Source organism: Euprymna scolopes, chromosome 36 (genome assembly GCF_053919585.1).
Source record: "Euprymna scolopes isolate OS-2025 chromosome 36, ASM5391958v1, whole genome shotgun sequence".
In the NCBI taxonomy this organism is placed as follows: domain Eukaryota; kingdom Metazoa; phylum Mollusca; class Cephalopoda; order Sepiida; family Sepiolidae; genus Euprymna; species Euprymna scolopes.
In genome coordinates this window covers 93,524,999-93,547,498 of record NC_136517.1, presented here as the reverse complement: position 1 = coordinate 93,547,498, position 22,500 = coordinate 93,524,999, and the positions used below count along the sequence as shown (strand labels likewise).

Genomic DNA, 22,500 nt, shown 5'->3' with positions numbered 1-22,500 from the left:
AACTAGCAGATTAGAAGCCTTTGCCGAGACTATCTGGTGCTTTTCTTTCCTTTTTTTTTACATAGGCATAACCATTTACCAAGGCCCAGATACCACCACCAAGCTCCTATCTCTACATCATAAACGCTCTGATCCCCATCTGGCATCAATTGAAACGGATGGCTCTCGTCTAGGGGAGGCCCCATGTTTTTATAAGCTTCTGGGTTTGACCCTTACTCCTGATCTTAAATGGAACACATACATCAAGTCTGTGGCCAAGGTCGCTGGGAAAATGGTGGGATCCTTCTACCGCTCCAGAAGATATCTCACTAATGATACAATTCTCTATCTATATAAGAGCCAAGTACGTCCAAAGATGGAGTACTGCTGCCACATCTGGGCGGGAGCTGCTAAAAACAGCCTATCCTGCCTTGACAGAGTACAAAATAGACTCCGTGGCTTAGTGGGGGATGCCCTTTTCTCTACCCTGCAACCTCTTTCCCACAGAAGAGACGTAGCGAGCCTCTCATTGTTCTATCGTTATTTCGATGGATAGTGCTCGTCTGAGCTCCATTCTCGCCAATCTTTTGCAAAAAACACTCGACTAGCTGAAGCCACCGTCAATAATTTTCCCCACTCCTTATCTGTGCCTAAATCAAAACGTTGATTCCATGAAAAAAGCTTCTTTCTTAGAACTGCACGCCAGTGGAACTCTGTTCCGCTTGCATGTTTCCCTACCGACTTCAACCTGGATGTCTTCAAGTCCAACACAAACAAATTCCTGATGAACCGCCCCCTAAGTAATGACACCTTATCAATTCTCCAATACTATTGCTACACTATCCCATTGATTACTGTACACACAATAGCCCTTATCCCCGAGTGGCCAGTGACCTTGATAAGTGGTGAACTCCATGTAAAAAAAAGGATAAGGGTTAAAGAGTGTACAGTAGTGAATTGGACAATATAGTAATCGTTAGTAATGGAAATTCGGTAAATTTGTTAATTTAAGTGGAACGGCTCATCAAGAACTTGTTTACATTGGACTTGAAGACAACCATATCGTAGTCAGCTGGAAATCAGGAAAACGGAAGACAATTCCATAGGCGTGCAGTACTAAGAAAGAAGCTTTGCTCATGGAATCTACGTTTAGGTTTAGACACAGATAAAGAGTGGGGGGAATTATTGATAGTGTTTGCTTTTACCCTTTATATACATACATACATACATACATATATATATATATATTTATATATATATATATTTAATAATGTGATTGATAATTTAAAAATCAAATTATAATTAAATTAAAAATCCGTTTCATAAGAAGGAACAACAACAAAATCAATTATTTGTACGATCGTTTCGGAAAACAATGTTTTGATTGTGGTAGACATCAAGTTACGGACAATAATTATTGCATATAGTTTTTTATTAAACAAGGTTTCCTCATCAGCAAATATTGGAAAGGGTTTTTATTAAATGTAAAAGACACCATAAATAAACCTAGCATTAAAGTAAGGCAGATATATCTGGAAAAAAATAAAATAAAGGTATGGATTTAAAACTTGATAAGAAAATTAATATGGTTTAGGGATAGAAATAAAATAGGGTAAAATTATGAATATAAATTTGGTTTAAGTATAATATTATACATACATACATACACAAATACATACATGCATATATATGAAAAAGTACACACATATATATACATATACATAGATATACACATATATACATAAAAATATACGTACAAATATTTACCTTTTAATTTTTCGCCTTTTGAAATCAGGAACTATGGTTAAAGTACTCATATAGATGCTTGCTATAGCCTTTTCAGCTTATGAAATGATAAATTTTCAAAAAGAACGCTTGTGTAATAATTTATTTCCGTTAACGTACTTTTGATTAACGGACGCCAAGGTTTAGAATTCGAAAGAAATTGGAAGATAATGTTATTTCTATAATTAAATAATGTAAGGGGGATAATTAGGCATATTTCATTAATTAAAGAATGTAAGGGAGATAATTAGTCTAACTTAATTTATAACAGAATAATAAAAAAATTGTAATCTATTTTTACTAATAAGTAATTTTTAATGATTTTAGGTGGTTTATATTTATTAAATTTAAACCAACGTTTATGACTGCATGTGAATATTAGTTCCTCTTTTGTATTTAATAGGGTGGTTGCATTTTTAATATCTTCATATTTCAAAATTTTTAGGGTCTCTTTTTTACTATTACATTAAAATACACTTTGCTCTTTAGACTATTTTTCTAATCTCCTTTAAATATATATATATATATATATATATATATATATATATATATATATATATATATATATATATATACGAGGGGCGGGCAATAAGTCAATAAGTAATGCCCCTGACCCACTTCCTATAGCAGTAGAGAAACGAAACTTGGCACAGTTATTAGTCTTTCTCTACATAGGAACCACCCAGAGTTATGCATTTCTCCCATCGTTTGATGCAGCTCTGGAGAACGTTTTCGTAGAACACCCCAGGTTGGTCCTCCAACCACGACGTGACTTCGGAAATCAAGGCTGCATCATCTGGGAAACGCTTTCTTTCAAAAACAACTTCATGGCTGGGAAGAGGTGAAAATCAGAGGGTGCAAGGCCAGGAGAGTAGGGAGTATGGAAGTGGATATCATAACAATACGCCCGTGCTTCTGATCTGGCGACATGCGACTTGTGGACCGGAGCGTTGTCCTGCAGGAGGAGAGTACCTTTGCTGATCTTGCCCCGCCTGATAGCTTCCCTTAATTTCCTCAAAATGAAGCATAATAGGCTCCTGTAATTGTGGTACCATTTGCTAGGAAGTTTGTCATCACTACTCCGTCCTGGTCCCAGAAGACTGTGAGCATGTAACCCATTAAAACGCTCCACAAAAAATCCAATCATTTTAGGCCCCTCGCGCTGCTGTGAGACTTTTAATTTCGGAGGAGATAGAGTTTGAAAATATGGAGACAGACAGACAGACATATAACCTTTTATATATTAGATTATATATATTGATTTTGAGTAAGTCTTATTAATTAATTAAATAAAGCACTGCGCCATGGATCCTAGTTGACAGTTTTTATACGGATTTTTGAAGAATAATGTTGAAGATTGAGGGTTCAATTCTCAGTGTGGGCGCTCGAAAAATACAATTGTGAATTACTTCGGACCTTTATCCAGTCATGGCTGACGGAACAAGAGCATGCTACCTCTGTAAAATAAATAAATTGTTCCGTTCGAAATTCCGTCACATTTCCAGAGTTTGACAAGATACACCTCAAGAAGGGCGGAGGTTACATCGGCCGAAAGGTTGTGAAAATGATACTCAAGATAAGAACAGTAGTCCGATGTATTCGAATGACACGAATAAACGTTGCCCGGGGGTTTGGAGGTGTGTGTGTTGAGCAAAAAAAAAAAAAAAAAATGGAAGTAGGCAGGCAGGCAGGCTCGAACCCGTACCACGAAGGAGGAAGAATGTGCAAAAAAAAAACAAAAAAACAAACACAACATAAAAAAACAAAAAAACAAAACAAAACAAAAACAAAACAAAAAAAGTGACGTCTTTGTCGTTGCGTCCATCGCCAAACTAGAAGTGGCGAATGTTTAAATAAAGGCTAGTCATTAAAAAAGAGAGGATGACTTTCGAAAATATCGGCGAAAAAAAAGCGACCTCCTCAGTATAGAAAAGTGGTCAGTTCAGGGTGAAGGAAATAATAATTTTAGCCAATTTTTTTATATTTGTCGTGCGAAGGGTCAAGCGTCAAAACAATACCGATGTCGTAAAAATCTGTCGCCTCTGTCGAAAGTTTTAGGCATACATGATTATTGCAACGTCTTGTCAGACGAGTGCCACTCTCTCAGACACTTAAAGTCCATGAGCCCAAAAATGACTTTTTGTCCTACTGGTGAATTCACACGCTCAAGCAGGCATAACACTGAAGACGGTCATTGAGATCAATTATTACATGTGTCCAGCATTTCAAACCACCAGGCGTCACAACTTTTCCATGTCACAGGATCATTTTTATAGACAAATTCCTGAGGGAGTATCTATGCACAGATGATGTTACAGAGTCTTAGTTTTGTACGACAGCTAAGTTTCTCTCTCTCTCGGTTCAAAATGTTGAGATCCATCAACAAGCAAGAGCAAGATAGCCAGCAACAAGTTAAACTGCAAACCAGCTTAATGCGTGTACTGGTCTCCCATTTTATGTTTTTTTTTAAATCAGAGATTTGCTTCTAGAAAGGTTGCCTTCACCACGGCGTACGGGAGCCCTCTCCACCCCAACCCACACAGACCTACACACAAACACACACGGTGCTAGTTGGCTGTTGATCCTTAAAAAGTGTTCATTCGCCCTTTGGAAGATCTTGTTTTTAATTCGTCAGGGAGACTAGCAACCCTCCTCACCAAACAAGTCTGGTGACCCGACCATGAGGCAGGTAGTACTGGGTTATATGGTACCAATAGCATATGACATGACCTTACATACATACATCCATGCATACATACATACATACATACATACATATAATAGGACAAGAGTATGAAATGAAGTCACAAAACTATATATCGGTTGTTATAGAATGGATCATTTATTGAATAATGGAATACAAGCAAAATTTGGGGGATAGAAGGGACTCTTTCTGCCAGGATATTTCGAAGCCTCATCAGATGAGAAGCATTAGGCTTCGAAATGCCTAAAAAAGAAAGAAAGAACGAAAGAAAAAAAAGAAAGAAACAAACAAAGAAAGAAGAAGAAAGAAAAAAGAAAGAAAGAAACAAAGAAAAAAGAAACAAAGAAACAAAGAAAAAAAGAAAAACAAAGATGGAGATGCGAAAAAAAGAAAGAACAAAGAAAGAATAAAGAAAGAAAAAAAAAAAAAGTAAAAGAGAAAAAAGAAAGAAAGAAAAACAGAAAGAAAGAAAAAAGAAAGAAAAAAGAAAGAAAAAAGAATAACAAAGATGGAGATGCGAAAAAAGAAAGAAAGAAAGAAAGAAAAAGAAAGAAAGAAAGAAAGAAAAAGAAAGAAAGAAAGAAAAAAGAAAGAAAAAAGAAAGAAAAAAGAATAACAAAGATGGAGATGCGAAAAAAGAAAGAAAGAAAGAAAGAAAAAGAAAGAAAGAAAGAAAGAAAGAAAGAAAAAGAAAGAAAGAAAAAAGAAAGAAAAAGAAAAAAAGATTTTGTATTGATCGTTTGCTTTACGGCATGTCAAACCTTTTCGGGTTATTTAATGGCAAATCCAGTGAGTTTGGAAAAGAGATTTTATTTTATACTAGCGGGGAGGGGGGCCCGGCGTTGCCCGGCGTTGCCCGGCGTTGCCCGGCGTTGCCCGGCGTTGCCCGGCGTTGCCCTGGTTTTTAGAGGCGTGTGTGGTTGGGGGGTGGTGGTGGTGGTAAAATGAAAACAAAGCGAAGTCATTCCCCTGTTTAAATATTATAAAAACAAACAATGTTAAAACCATAAATAAAACATCGTGTAAAAAAAAAAACAATTAAAAAAATGAACGTGATCCAATACGAACGGTCCGGTTGTGCCCATGTGTTTGAAAAATCCCCCAAAAGTTTGAAGCGGGGGGAGGTGGTGTCGAACTCGAATTAAAAAAAAAACGTGATGAATTAACTAAAAAGTGAATTAGGTCAAATATCAATTCCGCAGTGAAGTTTGTTTTGGTTTGGTTTCAGTAGTCACATCACACTCGAATTCTAAATGAATGTTTTTGTTTTCTCGAATTCGAAATGAATTTGTTTTAATTTTAATTTAAGTGTAATACAAGTGAATTCACGATATCCTTGCGTTTGAGTTGAAAGTACTAATAAATAAAGGTCATAGTTAGATTTCACGGTTAGAGTCGTTAAAACCGGAAGTAAAATCCGGATAGTCGCAGATTGCGTCTTACACTAACGAAAAAAAAAAGTAAAAAGAAAACAATAATAGTAATCGCGTTTTCGCTTAAATTTTTTTTTATTTCTATTTTATTATGGAAAAAACAGAAAGCATAAATCATGGAATAAAAGATAAAAAAAAGAAACCTTATACGATTCCAAACCGGTGTATTTCTTCGTAGTGTTCCTTGTGAACGCATCCGCTGCGGTGTAAATGGAGAGAGGGGAAAGAAGGAATCTAATAGAGAGAAAAGATGTTGCAACTTCCATTGAATCTAACCGATTTTGGCAATGGACTCTCACCGGAAAAAATATAGGAATGTACCATTGTCGAGGAACTGTAGAGGTAATAGGCCTATAGCAAACCTCAGATACTGTGCTACAGTCTGGACGCATTACATTTGCATGTAATGTCATGATTTTTTAATCATATTAAGGTCAAAGTTGGAGGGGAAAAATGAGTTCATTTTATTTATATAGATAGAATAGAAGAAGAATAGAAGATAGAATAGAAGATCGAATAGAATAAGATGAGTAATATTTATATTTACTTATTTATTTATTTGCGGACTGTTATCCTCATCTTCAACGGAAAAGATGACTTATAAAAAAAGTCACAATCTGGTGAAGATTTTTTAAGTCGAAAGGTCGTTTATTGTTAAAAAAGAAATAAAAAACAAACAAAAAACATCGTTATTTTACTTTCTGATTTTTATAATATATAATTCAAATGTGAAACGATGTTTGCAAAGTGCCACTATTTTTCTATATATATATATAAATATATATATATATATATATATTTTCTATCTATATAATATATATATATATATTATATAGATAGTATAGATATCCTAGAACTATTTTATTATTGAGTAAAATGATACATAATTTTGAATTTAAAAAAAGAAACTGATTCTTAATTCCAAATTAAGAATCATTTTACTCAATATATATATATATATATATATATATATATATATATATATATATATATATATATATATATATATATATAAGAAAGCAAACAGCTAATAAACATGTTAAAAACACTTTGAAAAAGAATTAAAAACATATTTAATCTGAAAAGGAAACACTTGATAAGTGGATAGTCCTTAATCCGCGGAGTTTCGAAGAAATACTTTCTCTTCCCATCAGAGGGTATGAATTAGCAAAATGCGGGATCGGATTTTTCATACAAAAGTATTTGATGAAACTGCAAGTAAGTCAAAGATCTTGCTTGATAATAAAAAGTGAAAGAGAGGGAATATGGTGAAGAAAAAGTTGATTACACGTGAATGGATAGTCTGGTGAAAGGTAAATTATCCAATGACGGTAAAATCCAAAAATATAAATCCAAGAAAGTTAATTGAATTTCCATTTGCACAAGTAAAATTCAAGGAAATCACGTAATTGGAAGATGGTCCAAAGTGATCCAAAGGCTAAAATCCATGGAATAATTCACAAATATGTACAAGGAAAAGAGAGAAAATTCCAATAATATTAATAAAAGAAAAATAAGAGATGCATTTGACACGGCTGCCGAGACATAATGACATATATATATATATATATATATATATATATATATATATATATATAGGCGACATATATATATATATATATATATATATATATATATATATATATAGGCGATATATATATATATATATATATATAGGCGACATATATATATATATATATATATATAGGCGACATATATATATATATATATATATATATATATATATATATAGGCGACATATATATATATATATATATATATATATATAGGCGACATATATATATATATATATATAGGCGACATATATATATATATATATATAGGCGACATATATATATATATATATATATATAGGCGACATATATATATATATATATATATATATATATATATAGGCGACATATATATATATATATATATATATATATAGGCGACATATATATATATATATATATATATATATATATATAGGCGACATATATATATATATATATATATATAGGCGACATATATATATCTATATATATATATATATATATATATATATAGGCGACATATATATATATATATATATATATAGGCGACATATATATATATATATATATATATATATATATATAGGCGACATATATATATATATATATATATAGGCGACATATATATATCTATATATATATATATATATATATATAGGCGACATATATATATATATATATATATATATATATATAGGCGACATATATATATATATATATATATATATATATATATAGGCGACATATATATATATATATATATATATATATATAGGCGACATATATATATCTATATATATATATATATATATATATAGGCGACATATATATATATATATATATATATATATATATATATAGGCGACATATATATATATATATATATATATATAGGCGACATATATATATATATATATATATATATATATATAGGCGACATATATATATATATATATATATATATATATATATATAGGCGACATATATATATATATATATATATATATATATATATATATATATATATATATAGGCGACATATATATATATATATATATATATATATATATATATATATATAGGCGACATGAAGGAATAATAAAATACAGACAAAAAACATAGTAAAGAAAGAAATAAAAATATAAAAAATATGAATGAAGAAAAAGGAAAGGATAGAGAAAAAGATAAAGAAAAAGTAAAAAAAGATTAAACTCTGAAAGAATGAAAAAATGAATGAAGAAGAAACGATAAAGAAAAAATAAAGAAAAAAGACGAAAGGAAAAAAGTGAAAAAAAAAGAAAAAGAAAAAAGCTCTGAAAGAAAGAATAAAAATAGTGACAATAAAAAGATGAATACAGAAAGAAAGAACAAAAAGGGATACGAAAAGAAAAAGAAAAAAAGAAAAAGAAAATAAAAAAAATAGGAAAGAAACTGTGAAGGAACGAATAAAAATACGGACGAATAAAAGAAAGGAATAAAGAGGAAGATATGTAAAAAATATATGAAGAAAAAGAAAAAAACGATAGAAAGGAAGATAAGGAAAAATATAATATAAAAATAAAAAATATATATATAAAAATAAAAGACAAAAGGAAGAAAGAAAAAAGTAAGGAAAAAAAGAAGGGAGAATGCAAGGATTAAATGAAGAAAGAAAGAAAAAAAAACAAACGAAAGAAAGAAATACAGAGAAACAAAACAAAGAGAGATAGGGATAGATGAATAAACAAAAGGAATAGAAAGAAAGGTTAAAAATAAAAGGCGAAAAAAATAGGTGAGGCAACAAAGGACAGAAGAATAAAGAGAGAAAAAATATTAAAAAAAATAAAAAATAACAAAAAGGAAAAAAATATGAAAAACAAAAAAGAAAGATGGATCAAAGAAAATATGAAAAATAATACAAAAAGAAATAAATAAAAGTAGACGGTAAAGAAAAACGAAAGAAAAAGAAAAAAGGACTTAAAAATGATGAATAAAGAAAAGGAAGAGAAATGATACAGAGAAAGAAAGGTTAAAAATAAAAAAATAGGTGATGTACCAAAGGACAGAAGATAAAAGAGAGAAAAGTCTTATCCGCATTAAAGCTGTTACTATAAGACATTAAAGACAGACATGTACCGGGAATTCTATAGTTTATGCTATTGAATTCCAATAAGAGAGAAAAAAATATTAAAATCAGATTAAAATAAAAAATAACAAAAAGAAAAAAATATGAAAAACAAAAAAGAAAGATGGACCAAAGAAAAAGAAATTGAGAAAATATGAAAAATAATAGAAAAAGAAATAAATAAAAGTAGACGGTAAAGAGAAACGAAAGCAAATGGAAAAGAAAGGAAAAAAAAGGGCTTAAAAATAAAAAAAACATGAAGAAAAAAGTGGGAAGAAATTATGAAAAAAAAAAAGAAATATGGACGAAAGAAAAAAAAAAGGACTTAAAAATAAAAAAAACATGAAGAAAAAATTGGGAACAGATTATGAAAAAAAAAAGGTTTGATGTATTTTTTTATTCTTAAGGGGTTGAATAAAGACAGAAAGAAAAAAGAAGAAAAAACACATATGGTACAAAAATAAAGACAGAAAATAAAGAAAGAAAATAAGAAAGATTAAGCACAAAAGGAACAAAAAGTAAAGACAGAAAGATAGAGAGCAAAAGAAACAAAAAGCAAATAAATAAATAAATAAATAAAAATAAAAACAAAAAGGAAAGCAAGCAAAAAAAAAAAACGAATGAAAGAAAGAAATATATAAGCAGACCTTGCGAACAGGAATCGATAAAACAGATCAGTTGGAATTGACGTTGATCTGCTGGTTAAGCGATTACTTTTCCCGAAACATTCTTAAGTCCAAATCAAATAACCCTGAAGGAATATTCCAAGTCAAATCGGAACCTCATTTAGCCAATACAACCGAATCTAAATATTCCAATATCAATCAATTAATCAATAAAATAACGCTGATTTTACCTGGAGCTTTCTGTTAAAACACCTAAAATATGTATTCCCAAGTTACGTCTATTAAAGCTGTACACTTTACGATAAAAGTACAACTTCAAACGTAAGCGTGACAGACCAGGGGTCGGGAAGACCCTTTTATTGGCATGTGATGACGCATATATAATGCTGTTTCTAAAATCAGGCATTTCCAAACAAAACATAAAATAAAAAGTCGAAAGAATTATTAAAATTAATTAAGGATTTTGGACATATACTTTCATTATGTTATGACGTAAGTCAGCGGACAATGTCAATTAAAACTCGTTAGTTTTTTAAAGTAGGTCGGAAAAGTTATTAGGAACTTAAACAAAGGTCTAATTCATGGACGGATCAGAAATGCTATTTGAATAACACATAAGCGTCTATTATCGACGAATATGCTATTTCAAACTTAAGCATAAATGTGTCAAATAGAATAAAGCACAACAGAAATAAATATAAATACAAATTAAAGGCAAAGACTTGAAACATCATAAAAAAAAGTTGACAAATTTTTGAAACGCAGTTTGATGAGGAATTTTAGAAATGTAATTTCATTATAAGATTTTGGTTATGACGTAAGTCAGCGGACAATGGTCAGTGAAAACACGTTAGTTTGTCAAAATAGGTTTATAATAAGGTAAAACAAGGTAGACAAAAAGACGTACTTACGTACAAGCCATTGATGAAAACTGCAAAAAATAACTAAATAAATAAATAAATAAATTAAAAGAAGTATAAAATTTTTTTTGGATTATTTGGAAATGGAATTTTGTTATGGAATTTTGTTATGGAATTTTGGTTATGATTTTTTTTAAATAGACAAGGGAATTAAGTTTAAAAAAAATAATTAACATGTGAACATACAAAATGAGAAACTTGAATGGCCACTGTCCTCAGTGTCTAAGGGATCTCTCCACAGGATACTTTTCCAAACAATGTCAACCCGGCATACAAGTAAACCATGACTAAACCACATTTATCATTATTTTCAATCTATGATCCTCTCTCGCCAAACTTACACGAGAAACACTATCAATAATTTCCTTTCACTTTTTGTCTGTATCTAAACCTTTCCGGCTGACTATAATATGAACAAAGCTTCTTTCTTAGAACTGCACGCCTGTGGAATTGTCCTCTGCTTTCTGCTTTCCATCTGACTACAATATGGTTGTTTTCAAGTCCAACATAAACAAGTTCTTGATGAGCCGTTCCACTTAAGTTAACAAATATACCGAATTTCAACTAATAACGCTTACTATATTGTCCAATTGACTACTGTACACCCCTAACCCTTATCCTCGAGTGGTCTCTGGGCCTTGATAAGTGGTTATGCCTATGTAAAAAAATATATGTATATTGCCCTTAAGTAATCCAATTTACCAATTTTCCATTAACAATTACTACGACATTGTCCCATTGACCACTGTATATTTATTAAACGTTATCCTCGAGTGGCCTCTGGCCTTGATAAGAGGTGCCTCCTTTGTAAAAAAACATATTCAAAATCACAGTATTCGCGGCGCGAGTAAGATTTCCTATGGTTTTTATTTCGCCAAGTGATGTCACTTGTAGAAACAACACTAAGCTGTGTATTCTACCGGATTAGATGAATTTCAAATTGTGTGGTTTATATATATATATATATATATATATATATATATATATATATATATATATATATATATATATATATATATATATATATATATAAAGGCTTCCTTCCGTATTGACAGACTATGGATACCCAGTATAAGGATACTTGCGCGTGAAATTTTTGTGGCAAGAGTTGCGCAATCTCCACCCACACCACTCCTGATTCGACATTGTTGAATACCAGTGGTCAGTGAAGGTTCACGACGACTGGAAACAATGCCGAGATAAGCAGAGAGCACATACAGCGTCTAGAATTCCCAAATGGTCACTCATCTTATACTAACCAGGCTCAACGTTGCTTAACTTCTTTGATCTGACGAGAACCGGTGTGTCAACGTGATTATGCCGTGTGTGTGTGTGTGTGTGTGTGTGTGTGTGTGTGTATATATATATATATATATATATATATATATATATATATATATATATATATATATATATATATATAGTGAATAAATGACAAAAAACTATATTCCTAAATTTATGATGTTGACCAGCTTATAATTTATTCCTTTAATTCAGTTGACATTTACAATTCTTAACAGTATCTGTTTCGTATATATAAAATGAATCACTTACTTAATCAGTGAATTTATTATGCCCTTAACTCATCAGAAGAAATAGCAACAATCATCCCTCAAAAAGAAAATAGAGTGTGATTTGACGTGATTAAATCTGGAAATTGGAAGAGAAGCTGCAAATACCTTTAGGATCGTTCCCTTACGCTATTTGATTATATATATATATATATATATATATATATATATATATATATATATATATATATAAGGGAGTAGTCACCAACAATGTATATTTTTTAACATTATTTTATTATTCCGTGTCTTGGTTTTTCATTGAGAATTGTGTTTGGATCATTGTAATAATGTTTTTAAGTCATTGAAATCGTTTTTACGCGCGTTTCAGACGTTCTGTGAAGCGTCCTCGTCAGAAATTATTTTCAAATGTGTTGGAGATGTAAAAATGGCAATTTTCGTAGTTCATTTGAAGTGTTTCCAAGGGGTGGAGGCTTGTAAGTGTTTATTATTCATTGGCATGTTCAATTTTTATTACTCTTTTATTGGGCTTGTCGAGAGGCCGCCGACCTGGCTGTAGTCACTCTCTCTTTCTGCTAGTGTTTTTCTTTTCCTTTAGGGTGGGGATGGGTGTGTGTGTGTGTGTATGTGTGTGTGTGTGTTTGTGTGCGTGTGTGTGCGTGTTTGTGTGCGTGTGTGTGCGTGTGTGTGTTTGCTGTTATTGGTTTGAGAATGTGTATACAGATTTATAGTATTATGAGGTTATTTGCTTCCTAGGAAGGTGACTGTGATCCGAGGTCGTTACTAATGTGTATGTGTGAGGAGGGGGGGACCAGCTCTTCTGAAATAAGGGTAGGGGTGCTTTCGTTCTATTTTGATATTTATTTTTTGGATTCTTGGATTTTAGTATTGTGATTTTTCGTTTTAGTCTTTTCGGGTATTCTTTATATTATGTTTGTTTAGAAAGATGGGTGTATTTAAAATATGTATAGGGGATTTTTTAATGTTTCTATTTATTTGTCTCCCCATGTGGGTATGGCCAGACCCAGGATCGGTTCCTAGTGTGGGGAAGATTTTGTTCCCCAGTGGGGGGGGGGCAATTGGAGGGGGTATAGGTATGGGAGGGGGATGATAGAAGAGATGATAGTTGTTTCAGTCATGAAGGGGTTCTTCTCCACTGACAGGTGTTGGAACAGATATTATACTATGGTTCTAGGTGTTTTCTAGTGTTGTTGGTTTCGAGGTTAAGTAGGGGTTGGTTCAGTGTGTTGTATTAGAGATAGGGGTGTTATGTCTGTGTGTGGTTGTATGCGCGCACGTGTGTGTGTTTTAATGTGTCGGTTCTGATTTATGTGTGGGTGTGTATATGTGTATGTGTATGGATGTGCAAGCGAGTGTACCTTGCATTTCATGTTTTTGTGTGATGATATTAGGCTCTGTTCAGTTCAGGAGTGAATCTGGTGATGGATTTTTTTCCTGTGTAAGTAAATAAAAATAATTGTCTGTTTGGAAGATTGGCATTATTTTGAAGCTGTTTCCACTGCCTGTGTGTACGTGTTTTGAAACATCGAGGTGTCTGTTATCTGCAATTTTGATGTTACTCTTATGTAAGGCCACTCTATTGCTGAAATTTTAGGTGGCGCCTATGTAGGATTTGTTGCATGTTGTGCATCTTAGTGCATATACTACATTTCTGGAGGTGCAATTTACATCCTTTTTTATTTTGAATGTTTGTGCTGGGTTTTTGAATGTGTATGTGTTACTTTCTATTATTATGTCACATACTCCACATCGCGGTTTGTTGCATTTTGTAACCCCTTTTGTAGTATGTGAGACGAGTTTTGAGGAAGTTAGGATGTGTTTTAAGTTTTTGGGTTGGCGTTTGCTTTTTATTATTTTTGTTGTTTTAAGTATGTTGTTTAGTTTGTCGTTTTGATTGAGGGGGATAAGTTTTTGTTATCTGTGTGAATAGTTCTGGGTTGTTTGTGTTGTGTGTAGAGACGTATGCTAAAATTTGCTCTTTGTTGTGTTCTTTTGGGGTTCTTAGTTGGTCTATTGGAATTTTTTCAGCCAGTTCAATACCTTTCTGTATTAGTGGTAGTGGATATCCTCTTTTCTGTCTGTTTTATATATTTGTTCACAATATTTTGATGTATGAAACTTTTCATTCTTATAATAAATGTTGGTTTTATGGCCATTTAAAGAGTATAAACATTTTATTGGGACACCTTGTATATATATATATATATATATATATATATATATATGTATGTGTGTGTGTATAAAGTAGCGTTCGTGTGTGTGTCTCTGTGTGTGTACAACTTTCCTACAGCCCACACCACTGGACCGATCATGACTAAACATGACATTATGATGGTCCCCCACCTAGGGATCGTGCACACCATTTTCCAAGGTAAAGGTCAAATGTCAAGATCACATCCTTTGTATATATAATCTCATGCCGTTTCACCACTGGACTAACCACGATCAAACCTGACATGATGATGGTCTCCGACCTACGGATGATGCACACCATTTTTCAAGGTCAAGATAAAAGGTTAAGATCATATTTTGTCATATAACACCCAAGGGTTCCTGCGGAGCAGGTACCCGAGCGTACAATAAAGTCATGTGTGAGGGGCGGGTATCTTTGCTAATATAACATATTGAACTGATCAATAACTGATCAATAACTGATCAATTGGAGAAAAGGAAACCAATATGCTTAACTTCTTTACTAGCTCAATAATTAAGTCGTATGCATCTCATTTAAAAGATCACGTGTTAGCACCTAGGACCTCTTGAATTTTGAGAACTTTGGCTGAAATAAAATGAAACCTGAAGGGTTAAAGCTTTTTTTTTTAAATCTAAATTTTAGCTGCAAAATCGGCGCAAAACAGTGAAAATTTAAAAAATGGAATTTGCCAGTTGAAGGGCTAACGACGGCAATACGAATATGCATGCGTAACGTAATAGCTATTGGTTCATGTTTTAATTTTTAGCCTTGCAGCGAACATGTCTTCATAGTTCAAGAATTAACGTCAAAAGAAAATGTAAATCGTAAGCTAAACGTTTTGGTTTCGATTCTCGATGGTGGCGCACGCTTCATTTTTTTTTTAAACTTTGTAAATCATCACTATATATTGGTTCCAATACCATCTATATATATAAAAGCGAAAATGCGTGTTAGTGTGTTAGTGTGTTAGTGTGTGTGTGTGTGCATTTTTGTGTATGTCCGCCAAAGGCTTTTTTCACCGGGCTCCTCGGTCGGTTCACACCTTCTTAAAACGATTTATATGCTGTCTAGATTATAATATTTACGACTTAAGAACGGGAGTCGCGGCGATCTTTAATTTGGCCGACTTTTACGCGCTATTTTCGAGATATTTTTTTCGATCGCTGTGTCTTCGTTACGCTTTTCAGTATAAAATAAGCAAATGATGCGGCGAGGGAAACAGCGCAAAACTAGGTCAAACATCATGTGACTTAACTTTCTCGCACTTGTCAATTTCCATTTATAAACATTAACTTAAGACACGTCACTTCCTCTACCCTCGTGGCCGAGATCGTTAGGTCAAAGGTTATTTTTTCCATTTCGTTTCCAATTTCGCCTCAAAGCTTCGGGATTCAAGCCTACCTTCCTACCAAAACTATTTTTTTTCGTTTACACCTCCAATCACCCGGCCAACGTATTTTTTTAAAACTGGGTTGTTTTAATCCCCCCCAAACATCTAGGCAACGCCGGGTACCCACCGCTAGTCTATAATATAAGTCTCACCTGTCTGTTTAAATGTATATATATATATGTATGTCTACCTAAAACTTTCAACAAAGCCGACAGATTTTCACGAGATCGATATCGTTTTGAAGCTCAACCCTTCGGACGACCAATATCGAAAAATTAGCCAAAAATATTAATTTCTTCTCCCTCAACTAGGCACTTTTTTTTACTGGGAGGGATCGCTTTTTTCGCCGATATTTTCGAAAGTCGTCCCTTCCTTTCGATTATCTAGCCTTAATTTAAACCCAGATTACTCCCGGTTTGGCGATAGACGCAACAGCAAAGACGTCACGTCTTTTTTTACGTTCTTTCCTCCTTCTTCCTGCCTACTACCACTTTCTTTTTTGTTGTTCGACACACATCTCCAAACACCCGGGCAACGCCGGGCACCTAGGCTAGTATAGTACATATCATGGGGGTTGGGCATCTTGTAAAATTTGTTTCCGTTATTTGCTGTGCTGTAACCGGAAGTACCCGAGGGCACAGTAAACAAACCCTATTTTTTTTAATTATATTTAAAATAAAAATAGTAAGATTTTATTTTTTTTATTTTACTCAATTAGAATCGCTAGAAATCTAAGAAATGCTGATAAAACACTTGTAAAAAAACGTTGAATTTAAAATCGAAATAAATAACAATGAGAAATAATGCAAGTGCATTATTGCCTGGAAGGGGAAGTAACTCCATCGAAAGTTTATTACGTTTGCGTCCAAAATTCAGAGAAATGTGCGTTACTTCGACTATTCCAACTACTGTTGTTCCTATTTAAAATGCCTCCCCACGGGACAAAGTTAGACACCAGGATCGTTTTTTTAACGTGGAGAAAAGGAACAAAACTAAAAATGGTCTCAGTCGTGAAGGATTTCTCCTCCACTGACAGAGAACAAGAAATTGAAGTGCGACATTTGAAGAACAGATACTACACTTTGAGGTATTTATTTGCTCCCCCATTGAGCAAATTAGGCACAAGGCCGATTTTTAAAGTGAGGAGTGAAGGGGAAATGGGGACCAACTCCCCGGGAAGTAGGGGAGCTGGATAGTAACAGTTGGTATGAAGGGTTTCCCCTACATTGACCAAGGTCTTATATGTGGGGGTAACCACACATATGGTCTTTGCTTGCAGTATCTGCCGGAACAGATTGTATTTATTTGCTTCCCCACTGAGCAAATTAGGCACAAGGCCGTTTTTTAATGTGGAGAGAGAGGGAGTGGGGAGGGAAAAGGGGGACCAGCTCCCGAGAGGTGGGAAATGGGAGCTGGATAGTAACTGTTGGTCTGTAGGGTGATCCCTACATTGAGCAAGGTCTGATATGTGGGATTACCCCAACATATGGTCTTTGCTTGCAGTATCTGCCGGAACAGATGGTATTTATTTGCTCCCCCACCGAGCAAATTAGGCACAAGGCCGATTTTTAATGTGAGGAGTTAAGGGGAAATGGGGACCAACTCCCCGGGGAGTAAGGGAGCTGGATAGTGACAATTGGTATGAAGGGTTGCCCCTACATTGACCAAGGTCTTATATGTGGAGTTGCCCCCACATATGGTCTTTGCTTGCAGTATCTGCCGGAACAGATGGTATTTATTTGCTCCCCCACCGAGCAAATTAGGCACATGGCCGATTTTTAATGTGAGGAGTGAAGGGGAAATGGGGACCAACTCCTCGGGGAGTAGGGGAGCTGGATAGTGACAATTGGTATGAAGGGTTGCCCCTACATTGACCAAGGTCTTATATGTGGGGTCGCCCCCACATATGGTCTTTACTTGCAGTATCTGCCGGAACAGATACTACACTTTGATCTTGGCCGAAGGCCACTGTTGTTACGTTAGAGTGTATTCTCACAACGATTTAGCCGATGTAACCATCGACCTTCTACAAGCGCGTCTTATCGAAATTGGGAATCTCTATGTTGAGGGATGTGTATGGAATTTTGAATGTAACGTTATATTTAACCCACGTGCGTAGCTTGCTCCCGTTTAATCAACCATAACCTAACCGAATTCTTAAGTAATTGTATTCTTAGTACTTGGGATTTTGTTTTATAAAGGAGTCACCACTTATCAAGGCCAGGAGGCCACTCGAGGGTAAGGGTTAATGGGTATACATTAGTCAATGTGATTATAGCGTTTTTAAAATAGGTAATGGGATTTTTGTAAGTTAGATTACATAGGGGTATGGTTAATCAATAACTTGTTTACATTGGACTTGAACACAATCAGATTGTAGTCATCTGGGAAGCAAGCCAACGGAAGAGAGTTCCACAGGCGTGTCGTTCTAAGGAAGAAGCCTTGCTCATGGGATCTTCATTTAGGTTTAGGCAAAGATAAAGAGTGTGGGAAATTATTGATAGTGGTTTTGACTAGACGAGTGTTTTTCGTGAAAGTTTGTCGAGGTTGGGCCATAGATTGAAGCTCAGACGAGCACTTGTCATGGAAATAAGAATAAAGCAAAGACAGTCTCGCAACGTCTCTTCTGTAGGAAAGAGGTTGAAGGGAAGAGAAAAGGGCACCCCTCACTGATTGAACCTTCAACCTCTAGAAAACTGTCACATTAGAACTGATTATCACTTAGCGCCTATATTTGCTGTGTTACAATGTTTAAAATATGAACCGTATTGTATTGTTTATATTCATGAAAGTTTCATTTGTTTTAGCGAACCGTTATCCCCATCTTCATAGTTGTTGTTTCACCATGTTTCGGCCAACTCATCCTATGGCCTTTTTCAGGTGTTAACCACTAAGAGGATAAAGATGCTGTTTTTTTTAAAAACTGTATCCCCAGTAATTACCGCCCAAAATAAATGTCCCCCCCGCCCTCTGTGGCACGGGGGACAAGATCAAAGTGTAGTATCTGTTCCGGCAGATGCTGCACTTACGATAATTTGTACCAGTCAATGGAGGGGAAACCCTCTATACTGGGACAATTATTATTTTTGGTAACCAGAGTGCCCCCTTTTTGCCTACTTTTAGGGGAGCTGGTTTTTACCTCACATTAAAAACGGCCTTGTGCCTAATTTGCTCAGTCGGGGAGCAAATAAATACCATCCCCAGTAATTACCGCCCAAAATAAATGTCCCCCCGCCCTCTGTGGCACGGGGGACAAGATCAAAGTGTAGTATCTATTCCGGCAGATGCTGCACTTAAGATAATTTGTACCAGTCAATGGAGGGGAAACCCTCTATACTGGGACAATTATTATTTTTGGTAACCAGAGTGCCCCCTTTTTGCCTACTTTAAGGGGAGCTGGTTTTTACCTCACATTAAAAACGGCCTTGTGCCTAATTTGCTCAGTGGGGGAGCAAATAAATACCATCTGTTCCGGCAGATGCTGCAAGCTATGACTAGCTATGACTAGCAAAGACCAGATGTGGGGGCAACCCCACATGCCTGACCTTTAACCAGCTCCCATTTCCCACATCTCGGGAGCTGGTCCCCTTTTTCCCTTCCCCCTCCCTTCACTCCTCACATTAAAAATTGGCCTTGTGCCTAATTTGCTCGGTGGGGGAGCAAATAAATACCATCCCCAGTAATTACCGCCCAAAATAAATGTCCCCCCGCCCTCTGTGGCACGGGGGACAAGATCAAAGTGTAGTATCTGTTCCGACAGGTGCTGCAAGCAAAGACCATATGTGTGGGCAACCTCACATATAAGACCTTGGTCAATGTAGGGGCAACCCTTCATACCAATTGTCATTATCCAACTCTCCTACTCCCCGGGGAGTTGGTCCCCATTTCCCCTTCACTCCTCACATTAAAAATCGGCCTTGTGCCTAATTTGCTCAGTGGGGGAGCAAATAAATACCATCTGTTCCGACAGGTGCTGCAAGCAAAGACTAGCTATGACTAGCTAAGACCATATGTGGGGGTAACCCCACATATCTGAACTTGGTCAAGGTAGGGATCACCCTACGACCACAGTTACTATCCAGCTCCCATTTCCCACCTCTCGGGAGCGGGATCCCCCTTTCCCTTCCCCCTCCCTCTCTCTCCACATTAAAAAACGGCCTTGTGCCTAATTTGCTCAGTGGGGAAGCAAATAAATACCATCCCCAGTAATTACCGCCTTCCATAACTAGGCGTAACTACGTTTTGACCAACTAATCTTCTGGCATGCTTGCGTAGGATTGAAACCGCCATCTTCAGATAATGCTCACCTGGAACCATAAAGACTATCCACTCTATCCACTTCGCAAAAAGATTAGTTTGCTCAAACCTGGTGAGACAATCGGTTTTCTTTTTTTTTGTTTTTGTTGCAGACGATCTACTAGTTGGCCAGTTGTGTACAAATCCCAAGAGCGATAGGAGCCTTCTATCATGTCTGAAAGTGACACCATGTTCAACGGGCGAGGTCAGAGATGCACTGTTGTACAACTCATGTTCACTACCGATCCAAGGCCTGACAACAGGACCATTACCAGCACCCTCAAAATGAAAATCCAGACGGTTCAACGATTGAGGGCACAGCTCAACAAAGTTTCTAGCTACGGTTATGGTTTTTGGTGTGGTTTCAAGTAAGGGCAACATCATACCACCTCACATCTTCAAAGTCGAGATGGTATAATAAAATTATGGGGTCTGCGTTCGCGCCTGGCCTCCATAGAATGGAAATAGGCACAAACTTTAATAAAGACTTTTCATATCTATCTGCGTAAGTATAGTTTGATAATTATGTTTCAGTTTGAAGAAATATGGTATAATAAAATTTAGGGGATATTCGTTTGCGCTTGACCTCCATAGAATGGAAATATGTCACAAAGTTTAACAATGTTTTTTAATATAGATCCACAGAATATTGTGATAAGTGTTTCAGCGTGAATAGGTATGGTATAATAAATTATGGGGTTTATCTATTTTATTTTTACTTTCATCATATTTTGCTTTGGTTTTGATACCCCCAAATTCGAAGCTATCTCTTTACAACCCCTCCTTTTCATAACCTATCATACTTTCATAAATCAGAGTCCATTTTCTGTAGGCTGTTTTTGAACCCAGTCAACGACGGGTACTTTTGGTAGTATATATATATATATATATATATATATATATATATATATATATATATATATATGTATTATTTATTTGAGGGTAAACATTTGGTCACTACAAACAGCCATCTGTTTCAGTCAACAAGACTTCGTCAGGACACCCTATACCATTCGACGCCATAGAAAAAAAGGAAAGGAATTTCTTTTCTTTCTATGGCGTTGAATGGTTCAGGGTCGCCTGACGAAGTCTCATTGACTGAAACAGATGGCTATTTGTAGTGACCAAATGTAACTGTTTACTGTCGAATAAATAATAAAAATATTTTGCTCTTGTTATCGAGCACTATCAAACAACCTCATTGTATTCATTAGTCCCTACTTTTGAACATGTTCTGCTTACTTGGCAGGCTGAGAGCAGGCTCGAAGACGTCCTTTGAATAACAGAGAAGTTCTTGAAAAGTAATTCAACTCACGAATGTCTCCATTTTGATGCTACGTTGATAAATCGAAGTGGTTGACCAATCGTTTCGTCGTCGTTAGAAGACGAATTCGTCGAAAATCCCTTCGCAAATGCTGCACTATAGTAATGCTGTTTCTATATTCTCGTTGTACACCGATGATATATTATACACCTCTAGGGCAATATGAATAGCCAAGATGGCCGACCGATGCTGACGTAACGTAGAAACTTAAAATTGCGAAATGCGAATATAGGAACAAAATGCGTTTTAACAGTTTTTGACTTTTAAAAAAAAAAAGGAATGAAAAACGACTTTTTTTCTGTTTTCTCTTTTTCAGAGATTTTTTTTTTTTTACCAAAATATTTCGCATTTAACGAGAATTTGAATAAAACAAAGAACACATTGCAAACAAAATGGGTTTATCACGAAATTAGTTCGTTTGTATAAAATTAAATTTTTTTTTGGGGGGGAGGGAGAAATATTATTTTAATTATTTTTAATTTTAGTTTTTCTAAGATTAACATTTATATCTTTTACAAGTAGTTGAAACTTCCTTTTTTGTTAACTTCAGAAATAAGACGAGATAAAATGATATAAATATTATAATAAGCGAAAGTATAATTATTTTAAAATAATTATTTTATTTACAAATCCGAATTT

General features: G+C 34.5%; 1 protein-coding gene across 17 annotated transcripts in view; it reads right to left on the bottom strand.

The window, feature by feature from the left end:
• Positions 1–22,500, bottom strand: part of LOC145260677 (neuroglobin-1-like) — a 783,991-nt gene that overhangs the window by 363,514 nt on the left and 397,977 nt on the right. For 5 of the 17 annotated variants that reach the window (XM_080119051.1, XM_080119048.1, XM_080119054.1 and 2 more), the window contains one exon: positions 11,099–11,118. The exons of the other annotated variants lie outside the window; for them this stretch is intronic. The gene's annotated coding sequence lies outside the window, so the exon portion shown is untranslated. The remainder of the gene's footprint in view (positions 1–11,098; positions 11,119–22,500) is intronic. 17 annotated transcript variants of the gene reach the window in all.